The following is an 11,282-nucleotide window of genomic DNA, read 5'->3' on the forward strand; positions in this document are numbered from 1 at the left end:
GTCACTTTTGTGTTTACAGATACGTCAGAAATACTGACGTATCTGTAACTCCTTGCGACATGATTCGTCATACATTAAATATGACACATCTGGAATGTCGTAAGGAGTGCGCCCAGAAAAGTGACGCATCGAACCAGCGGTGTAAAAAAATGCGCCTCGTTGTGCTATATTTAAAAAGTGACGCATCTAGGTAGATGGGTTACTTTTTAAAACCCTGCGCCACATTATATCTGCGTCAGGTATAATGTATGCAGAGGGGGCGTTCCCCCGCAAAAAGCTTGGTAATAGCGACGCAGTGAAATATATGAGATTTCACTGCGTCACTTTTAGGATGCTGTTGCGTCAAAATCTTGCGCCTGCCTCACAGCAGGTGTAAGACTGATGCAAGACCTTTCACATGGTGCTTTTCCCATGTGAAAGGAAGCATTACTGGAGTTGCGTCACTTTTGTGACGCCCTCCAGCAATGCGTTACTTTTGTGTTTACAGATACGTCAGAAATACTGACGTATCTGTAACTCCTTGCGAATTGATTAGTCATAAATTAAATATGACATATCTGGAATGTCATAAGGAGTGCGCCCAGAAAAGTGATGCATTGCTGTTTTCAAGTAGCGATGTGTCACTTTTCAGAAATGAGGCCTCCAGTTTATTCACTGTGTCACCTCTACGACCCTTTCTTGCGTCAATACGTCCCTTTTGCATACATTACACCTGACGTAGGAATAATGTGGCACAGGGGTTTACAAAGTGATGTATTTACCAAGAAACGCCACTTTGTAAATATGAATAAATAAGGTGCATTTTTTATTGGAATGTTGTGTCACAAAAAGTGATGCTTTGGTGGCGTTAAAGTGACGCATGGCTTCATAAATGAGGCCTTCTACCTTCAACTCCAGCAATGCATTTTTTCTTATCCTTCAACACTCCTGTTCTTTTTCAACATTTTCATTGAATTACAATATTCCCCATATTCACTCTTCTTATTATAACTTTCTTTCCTAACACTCACCTTCTTTCAGTCCTCCTACTTCACTTCTTTTTTCCTCTCATACCTTTCTGTTCTTTCTTACTCATTCTCCTTTCAATTATCAATGCACTCTATTTCACTTACTCTTTTTCATTTTTTTAAGAATATAGCTCTTTGATGAGAATTGGAGGTAGTTCTGAAAAGAACTTTTGGTTTTCTTCTTTTTTCAAAACAGGAACAAAAACAGGGAATGGAAACTGCTCAACAGGAGCAAAATAAAACAAAAAAAATTAGGGGTGGGAAGGGCAGCGATGGTTCTCCAATGCTCGAACCATGAGCTGGACACTTTGCTCCCCAAAGGTGAGGAGTTGATTGCAGTATCTGCATTTGACGACACCATGGTTAAATGCAGGTTGAATGTTTGGCACCTGCTCCTGTGATTGCCCCATCCCAGAAGAAGTTGCTCCTCCCGTTGATGTAGAGGCCCCATCTCTGGGAACCTCTTGTGCCAGAGCCCTGACACTTTCCCGGGCAAAATTCTGGGGGTGCTTCCTCTCCACATGCCGGATTATTGTGAAGTTCCCAAAAGAGTACTTTTTCAAAGGGTTTCCTCGTGACAGCTCTTCTTTGCAGATCTTGCACTGCACTTTTGGAGCATTTACCTTTTTTAGTCCAGGTGGGATTATAAAAAATTTCCAAATGAAATGTTCCTTAACTTTTCGTTGAGGAGGCTCTTCATTGATGAATTCATTGGAGTTATCCTCACTGCTGGATTGTCTGGCAGCCATTGAAAAACCAAGAAATATCCTGGAGCAAAAAGGCAGGTCTTTCAGTCACAAAAGTAAAAGAAGAAGTGAAGGAAATGGGTGGGGATTTCATTCTTTGTAAAAAAAACTGTTAGCAACCAATGAAAAGTGTTATTTTAAGGTCACATGACCCGACGCGCTTACGCTGTGCGCTCCGAAGCGCTTCCGGGTGAGTTTACGCGGCGCGAAGGTAGGCGCTTCCGGGGCGCAAACGTGGCGTGAACGTAGGCGCTTCCGGGTGCGTTTACGCGGCGCGAACGTAGGCGCTTCCGAGGGCACTTACGTTGCGCGCCGAAGTGACGTCATCAAACTTTTACGGAAAAGCATAATCATTTTCCTTTTTAAAAAAAACTGATTTTATTTGTATGGTACGTAATGTTTTGCATTATTATTAACTTTTCATTCATATTTTTTTTCACGAACGAAAGTAACGCTCTGGGTGCGCTTTCAGGTGAGCTCACCGGTTAGCTTACCGGAAAGCTTACCGGAGCGCGCACCCAGAGCGCAAAAGAAAAAAATTATATATAAAAAAAAAATGAATACTTACACAAAACAGCAAATTGTAAAAAAAAAAAAAAGTTAGAAACTCCATATAGAAAGGAATTAGCATTTAAAAAACCTATGAAATTCACAGAAAAAACCATAGGTTTCACACCAGTTATAGTTAGGAATTAGCATTTAAAAAACCTATGAAATTCACTAAAAAAACCATAGGTTTCACATCAGTTATAGTTAGCTGGAAATTTTACTGACATAAAACCAATGAAATTCCCACGTTATAGTTAGTTGGACTCACTATAACTTGCGCGTGCAATGCACTGCTGATGACGTCACATATTACATCACTCATGACATCACTGATGACACCATCCTTGTGACAGACTGACAGACCTCCTTTCAGTGTAATGTAACCCTTGAAACAGATATTCAAACAATAGAAACTAACATTTTCAAAAAAATGGAGATACCCATACCAGTTACAATAACCAATTCAGTAATTCCACCATCTATATACACATCCACTCATACACCAACAGTTCTATATAGTCACTCATACATATTCTCACTCATCATATATAGTGATACACATATACATCCTGTTACACACCGACAGTCTTACAAAAGTTACTCACACACATACTCACACATGCAAATAAACTATTGAACATCCATTTATTTGCATATACAGCTATACATACATTAGCACATTACTTCTAAGGAAGCTTACACATACTTACTCTCTTAAACAATCACTTATAGAAACACATACTTATTTAAACAGGAACTCTTTCAATCTCTCACTCTAACATATACTTACTTATATACATCAATGCTCATATATACAAGATTAAAACATATGTAGTTACTCATAAAGACACTAGTGAGACAGGCATTCACTCACTAACACACACATATACACACTCATCCACCCATACAGTCCTGCACATATGCTGTCTTCAAAACACATACAAACAGTGAGTCAGTCGAACGAGTGATCCTGTCGAACGAGATAGTTCACCAGCCTTTCTCTGGTCCGGCTCTGTTGGACTTTCCGCCTCTCACGACTGCCTCATCTTTAGTTCTGATGAGGAATCTTAAATCTGGTTCACCATGTGATCCCTGCCCGGCCAAATTTTTAGCTAGAATGGCCGATGTTATTAACCCCTTACCCAATCCTATTCTCAACCTGTCCTTGAGTCAGGGAGTGCTGCCTAATTCCTGGAAACAGGCTATGGTGATACCTCTTCTCAAAAAGCCTAATCTTGCTCTGGAAACCCCGTCCAACTATCGACCAATTTCGCTCCTTCCAGCACTGACTAAAATCCTGGAAAAGCACGTCCATAACGTGCCATCCAACTTCCTGGAGTCGAATTAGCTACTCCATGCGTCTCAATCGGGCTTTCGATCCAACTTAAGTACCGAGACGGCGCTCTTGGAAGTTTCAGAGATTGTAAAGGAGGTGCTGGATGACGGAGGCAGGGTGATGTTAGTCATGTTAGACCTGTCGGCGGCTTTTGACACCGTCCCCCATGAGGCCCCCATGAGGATCTCCTCATAAGACTACATGACATCGGTCTAGGGGGGACGGTGCTCAATTGGTTTCGCTCCTTCTTAGCCAACCGCTGACACACGGTCTGGGCCTCTTCTGGATCTGCCGAAATGCCGCCATTGGGAGTCGGAGTCCCCCAGGGCTCAGTATTGAGCCCTACTTTATTTAACATCCTCATGACCCCTCTGGCGACTTTGGTGGAGTCCTACGGGGCCCAGATCGTCTCATATGCTGACGATACCCAGCTCCTTTTCACCTGCCGTAAGAGCGAAGAATTCGATGGGGGAAGTATCCGTGAGTGCCTTGGGGCTGTTTTCAATTGGTTCCATCTGAACAGCCTCAAGTGCAACTCGGTAATCTGAGATACTTTTCTTTGGATGTCCTTTGGAACCGGAATGGCATGGTTGGTGGCCTGCTGACAAGTTCCCTCCAGCTCAGGCTTCTAAATGGGCTAAGAACCTTGGAATTAAAATCGATAATGGGCTTACGCTCAAATCCCAGGTGGCAACCCTTACAGGGACCTGTTTTGGCATCCTCAGGATGCTTCGAAAGTTCTTTCCTTTGTTGTCCGAGGAACATCGGAGAATAACTGTACAGGCCCTTATCGGATCCAGATTGGATTACGTGAACATTCTGTATCTGGGTCTCCCAGAATACCTTCTACAGCATATGCAGGTGACCCAGAATGCCGCAGCATGAGCTATTTTCGGCCTGCATCGTCGAGCCAGTGCCTCTAACCTGCTGCAATCCCTCCATTGGCTCCCCATTCGGAAGAGGATAATGTTCAAGGCCTTGACATTAGCCCACAAAGCACTGCACGCCACGGGTGCAAAATACTTACAGAAGAGGCTGGCTTTTTACCGGCCGACGCGATCTTTAAGATCGGAGTCCTTAGCACTCGTTGTAGTGCCGCGTATCAAGAGGACACGTCTGGGAGGTCGGTCCTTCAGATTCCTGGCCCCTCAGTTGTGGAATTCTTTACCTTTGTCCTTACGGTCCACATCCAATCTGTTTGCCTTTAGGAAGGGTCTTAAGACCTGGTTATTTTCTGGTTAGAGCTCTGTTATCCTGTTCTCTGTTTTTTTTAACTTTTTTGCTGTTATGTTTCTCAGTCTGTTTTCAGGGTCTATAGCACAAAGCGCCGGGACACTCCTTTGGAGTAGCCGTTGCGCTATACAAGACCCATAAATAACATAACATAACATAACAACCCATGCAGCCACTTATACACAAAGTGAAACACTGATACATATATTTAAATATTTAAAAATTACTCGTTAATATATGTATTCACTAAGATACACTTAATAAGGCAGTTAACCAATCAATTCTTTTAAAAAAAAACATCCATTTACACACTTATTTAACCATTTATTCTTCCATCGTCCTTTACAAATACATATATAAAACATATTTATTTTTCATAAAGACACACATTCACTGGATGGTGTTATCAGTGATGTCATGAGTGATGTCACTGACCATGTCATGAGTGATGTAATATGTGACGTCATCAGCAGTGCATTGCACGCGCAAGTTATAGTGAGTCCAACTAACTATAACGTGGGAATTTCATTGGTTTTATGTCAGTAAAATTTCCAGCTAACTATAACTGATGTGAAACCTATGTTTTTTTAGTGAATATATATATATATATATATTACCTACTGGCGGTCGCCAGTAGGTAGTTATAGTTAGGATTATTTTCAATGCAAAATCTCAAAATTCTATTGTGAATAACGTTGGCGCCGGTTGAGGAATCTGCCTGAAAATTTCCTCTAATTTGCCTCGCGGCGCCCCGGTCCTTCTCTGAAAGTTTGGGGGGGATTTGTCAAGCGGGGGCGGAGATAAAAGGGGGGACCTAAAACCTGTTTTTCCCATGTTATTTCCATAGGGCGGTCAACCTCACTTTTAGCCCGAACGGCTGAATGGATTTCCACCAAACTTGGCAAAATTGTAGGGACTGGTAGCCCGATGTGCCTTTGCTGGGTCTCAATATATGTGCTCCAGTGGATTTTGAGAAATTAACGTAAAAAAAAACAGATATATCTGTGACAGCGTACCCGATAGCGCACCAGTTCGCGTACTTTTCGCGTAACGGAGCTTTACGAAGCGAAGCTGATTGGCTCTCCGGTGTCTGTCAACATTCTAAACAGTCCGGAGCGGCCGCCATCTTGTCTCTCGGTAGGATCGAGAGACAAGAGGAGGCCAAGACGAAGGGGGAAATGAAGGAAAGGGGGCAAGGTAGACCTCTTCTGACCCCCTTGGATTGATGAGGGGGATATTAAAGTGCCCCGCGGAGCCCAAAAAAAAAAAAAAATTGCGATTTTTTGTCATAGAGGCGCAAATCGGTACGTGAACCGGGCAGCTAACCGGGCAGCTAACCGGCAGCATAACGGGAGTCTGAGGAGAAGCTGATTGGCTGTCAACATTGTAAACAGTCTGGAGCGGCCGCCATCTTGTCTCTCGGTAGGATCGAGAGACAAGAGGTGGTGAAAAACGAAGGGGGAAATGAAGGAAAGGGGGCAAGGTAGACCCCTCCTGACCCCCTAGAATTGATGAGGGGGGTATTAAAGTGGCCCGCGGGGCAAAAAAAAAATAAAATTGCGATTTTTCACCGTAGAGGCGCGTCCCGGTACGCGAACCGGGCAGCTAACTGGGCAGCTAACCGGCAGCGTAACGGGAGTCTGAGGAGAAGCTGATTGGCTGTCAACATTGTAAACAGTCCGGAGCGGCCGCCATCTTGTCTCTCAGTAGGATCGAGAGACAAAAGGTGGTGAAAAACGAAGGGGGAAATGAAGGAAAGGGGGCAAGGTAGACCCCTCCTGACCCCCTAGGATTGATGAGGGGGATATTAAAGTGCCCCGCGGGGCAAAAGAAAAAAAAAGAAAATTGCGATTTTTCGCGGTAGAGGCGCTTCCCGCTTCCCGGTACGCCAACCGGGCAGCTAACCGGCAGCGTAACGGGAGTCCGACATCTTGTGTTTTTGGAGCGTCCGGTTTGCGTACCGGGTAGCGTTCCGGTAAGCGTAACAAGGGGAAAACCAAGAGAAACAGTAAAATAAAATTTAAAGGAATAGATTTCCACCAAACTTGGCAAAATTGTAGGGACTGTTTGTTTGTTGTGCCTTTGCAAGGCCTCAAGATATGTGCAAGTGTGGATTTTGTCTAATTAAGGTTAAAAAATATATATATATATCTGTAAGCGTGCTCTGGCGTGCTTACGTTACGGGTTTTGTTTGCGCTGCAGAGACGATACTCACGTTTATGCGACGCGTCATGAGGCGTCTCACGTGGCTACGTGATACGTCACGTAATAAAGAATATATTTTACAGCTATAGATATTAGCTTTTAAAAAACCAATGAAATTCAATGAAAAAACCATAGGTTATAGACCATATATAGTTAGGAATTTGCATTTACAAAACCATGAAAATTCACTGAAAAACCATTGGTTATAGACCATATATAGTTAGGGATTAGCATTTACAAAACCTTAATTTACTCGCACAAAACCATAGAAATTCGCATATATAGTTAGTTGCAATAACTATATATCGCGCACCCGCAATCCACTGCTGATGATGTCACATATTACATCATTCATGACATGGTCAGTGACATCACTGATGACATCACTGATGACATCTCAAATGACATCACTGATGACATCTCAAAAAGATTTTCAATGATGAAATGTCAATTTGCTATGGTTAAGTATTTAACTGGCATGTGTAAAATTTGTGTTTAAACTTATTTTGCGTATTTGCACGAAGAATGGGTATTTATAAACACAAGATTTTTTCTATGTCTACAGTCATATGACCGTTGGAAGGTCGGAGCTTATGTTACTCACCTAAAAACATTTAAAAACAAAAAAGCTGCGCTAGTTCTTTGCATGTGAACAAGGGCTCTTGAAGCCCGAAACGCGTATTGCCCTCCTGTTGTACCAACTGCAATAAAGCCAAGAACCTGTGAATTTCGTGGTCCGTCTCCTTCTCTGCCTGCCTCGCCGTTCTTGTGTAGTTCTGGAAGTGGCGTTTGTGGAGCTTCTACATATATATATATATATATATATACATATATATATATATATATATATATATATATATATATATATATATATATATATATTCACCGAAAAAAACATAGGTTTCACACACGTTATAGTTAGGAATTAGCATTTAAAAAACCTTTGAAATTCACTGAAAAAAACATAGGTTTCACACCAGTTATAGTTAGCTGGACATTTTACTCATACAAAACCATTGAAATTCCCACGTTATAGTTAGTTGTACTCACTATAACTCGCACGCCCACAATCCATTACTGCTGATGATGTCACATATTAAGTCATTCATGATATGGTCAGTGACATCACTGATGACATCTCAAATGACATCACTGATGACATCAAGGATGACATCATCCAATGACAATTAAATACACCTCATCACACACTAGTATAATCTTTCATCACTCACTGTAAAATAGAAAGTGCCTTATTTAAAACCATTGACACACCAATAGTAATTTCTAAACACCCACTCAGTGATTCATAGATCTATACACACATCTAATCACTTACCAATAGATTCAGAGTTATATGCAGTGAATAATTAACAGAACACAAATATACTTATACGCCTATTTCAACATTACACAGCAGCACACATTGTATTCACTTATGAAGACATCCTTCTGACTTATGCAAATAATTGATTATACTATAAGGTGGCTCAACAATTTAAAAAAGCTGGTGGAATCTATAGGCCTGGCTGAGTCTTGGGCTTTGCAAGCCCCTCCGTCCAAACAAATTGTCAAGAAATTATATTGACAATGGGTTGAGGGCAGAGATCTTATCACCTCAAGCTGGGGACCTCTGACGAACAACTTCCTCGTTCATAAACCTGGCAGGAAATTGGAACCATTTCTGGATGTTATCCAGACCCCCAGAGATAGAACCCTGTTCTTAAAACTGAGATATGGCACCCTCCCTCTAAAAGAATTCATGGAAGGGTGGAAGGGCGAGGCAAGATGGCCGCCGAGGCGCTGTGGGAGTAAGTCGCACTCAGACCCCTCTCCTGAAGATAAGCAAAAACTTCAGGCGCTAATGGAGATCCAAAAACAGCATGCAATCCGCCGCTTTGACTCAGCATAGAGGAACTATTAACTTTGCAAGTTTACTGGAGAAAGCGAAATTGTGGTATTCCAGGCTCCGTAAAATACTGATGGCAGAAATGGGCACTCGAGGAAAGGAGAAAGTGCAGCAACAAATACCCATGCCGGGTGTTACAAACCAGGACATCACACAAAAGGAAGCGGGTAAATTGGGCGCTATCCCAAAAACAAAAGCGCCACCTAACAGCAAAAAGACAACCCCCACGGTCTCCACCCTTACGAAAACACAGCTACGCAAACTGGAGAGAGCTGGCGAAAAGGAGAAAGCGCTGACTCAAAATAAAGACATGAGAGGTGCTTGCACTACAACAGCGGCGCGGGATGTAGCAGAAAGAAAGAAAAACGATACTGTATATCGGCAACCCTCAGTATCCGAGGTCTTTGGAGCCAAAATCCAAGTGGAGGCATCAGGAGTTTCAGGACCATCGGGAACCCTGCAAAGTACGACAATCCCCGGAGCTGTTCAGAGCGTCCTCGAGGACGCAAGCGGAGGCGTTGCTAAGCAACCGGGGATTACGGAGCTCACGCTTCCCGCGGAGCTCCGAGCGGTGAGTCATGCAACAGCCCAGCCAGACGGCGCTGTATCAGAACAGGTACAGACGCAGACCCAGGGGATGCAGGACGAAAGCCAAGACCCGGACCCGGTCAAAGAGGTGAGAGAGGCGAGAGAGGCCAACAGTGGGGGTGAGATGTTGAATACAGGGCAAATGCTTGAGGCCCTTAATGAGGTGGAAGCCGAAATTCGTGAGGAGCAAATGCAAGCCAAAAAGAAAGAGAACGCCCCGCTGGGGGCAGATAATGAAGGATATAGACTATCTAACATTCTGGCAGAAACAGCTTGCACAGATGGGGCTGATGGAGATAGGTTTTTTTCTGTCCCTGAGGAATCAGAATCAACATTGGCAAGCAGCGAGGAAGAGAGAGACTTGTCTGACTCACTCTCGAGCTCAGAAACTAGTGACAGTTCTAGGGGGAGAGGCACGCAAAAAAAGCGCAAAACAACATCTAGAAGAGCAGGATCCCCCCAGAATATTCATAAGGGAGCATATAAAAAGCTAGTATGGGACTATTCTGCTACCTCCAACATATATAAAGAAGATGAGAAAGAGACACAAAATGATGGAGGGAAATTGGACTTAATGTTTGCCACGCTGAAACAGATACAAATGGAGGCAAGGACTGAAAGCCGGAGGGCCAGGCATGATACCAAAAAGATTCAAGCCTCAATCAGGAAAATAAATACAAAATTCGAAGAAGTTGAGGAAAGAATCATTGGAGTTGAGGAAAGAACTGGTCGTCTAGAAGACGAAGCCACTGAGTGGCAATCATCTAGAGAGGGTCAGACTAAGGTCATGGAGGATCTGCAGTGGAAGGTGGAGGACTTGGAGAATCGCCAGAGGCGCAATAATGCCAGGCTCCTTGGAATAGAGGAAGGGATTGAAGGCCAAGATCCTAGAGGCTTTGTTGTTAAACTGTTAAAGGGCGCGTTCCCAGAGGTACCATGGAACTGGGAACAAGAAGTGCAGAGAGCCCATAGATATCCACTCTTTGTAAAAAAAACTCACAAGGAAGGCTCAGGAACGCTCCCCAGGGCTATGTTAGTTTTTTTCGGAAACTTCCTTGCAAGGCAAGAGTTAATGGAGAGAGCCAGACCTGATGCCAAAAAGACGGTGGAAGGGATAACTTTCTTTTCAAGACCTGACTTTTGTCACATAACAGTGGAGAGGCGCTGGCGGCTAAGACAGTTGATTAATGCATTTCAGGCCCAAGGAGCAGAGGCATATCTATTGTTTCCAGCAAAGCTGAAGGTTATCGTAGCGGGCCGCACTAGAATGTTTTTCTCTGAAATTAAAGCTGGGGAATTTTTGACAGAGTTAAAAGAGAAAGGGGGGGCCCGAAGGAAATAGTTAAGGAAGGGAGTAGAAGAAACTCAAAATCAAGTAGCTACAAATGTCGGATAATGCACTAAGCCTGATAGTTAGATGATAAGAGGGGAGGAGAGGGGGAGCGACTCTACAACGCTAAGCGGACACACATAGGTCAGGGATGACCTATTTGCCTGTCACAGGGGGGGAGGGGCAGCAACCGGGGTGGGGGGGCTCAAAGGGGGGGGGGAGGAAGGGAAGAAGTCACGGGTAAAAGGTGGTGGTGTAAATTAATACAGATTTGTAAAGATTGGAGTGATGCAGTAAAAGAATATACAGAAAAAGATAAAAAAGTGGTTGAGGCGCTGGTAGAAGCTAAACTAGAACTATGGCAGTTAGGATAATGACGATT

The sequence above is a fragment of the Lissotriton vulgaris genome, unplaced genomic scaffold, assembly GCF_964263255.1.
Source record: "Lissotriton vulgaris unplaced genomic scaffold, aLisVul1.2 SCAFFOLD_3468, whole genome shotgun sequence".
NCBI lineage: Eukaryota > Metazoa > Chordata > Amphibia > Caudata > Salamandridae > Lissotriton > Lissotriton vulgaris.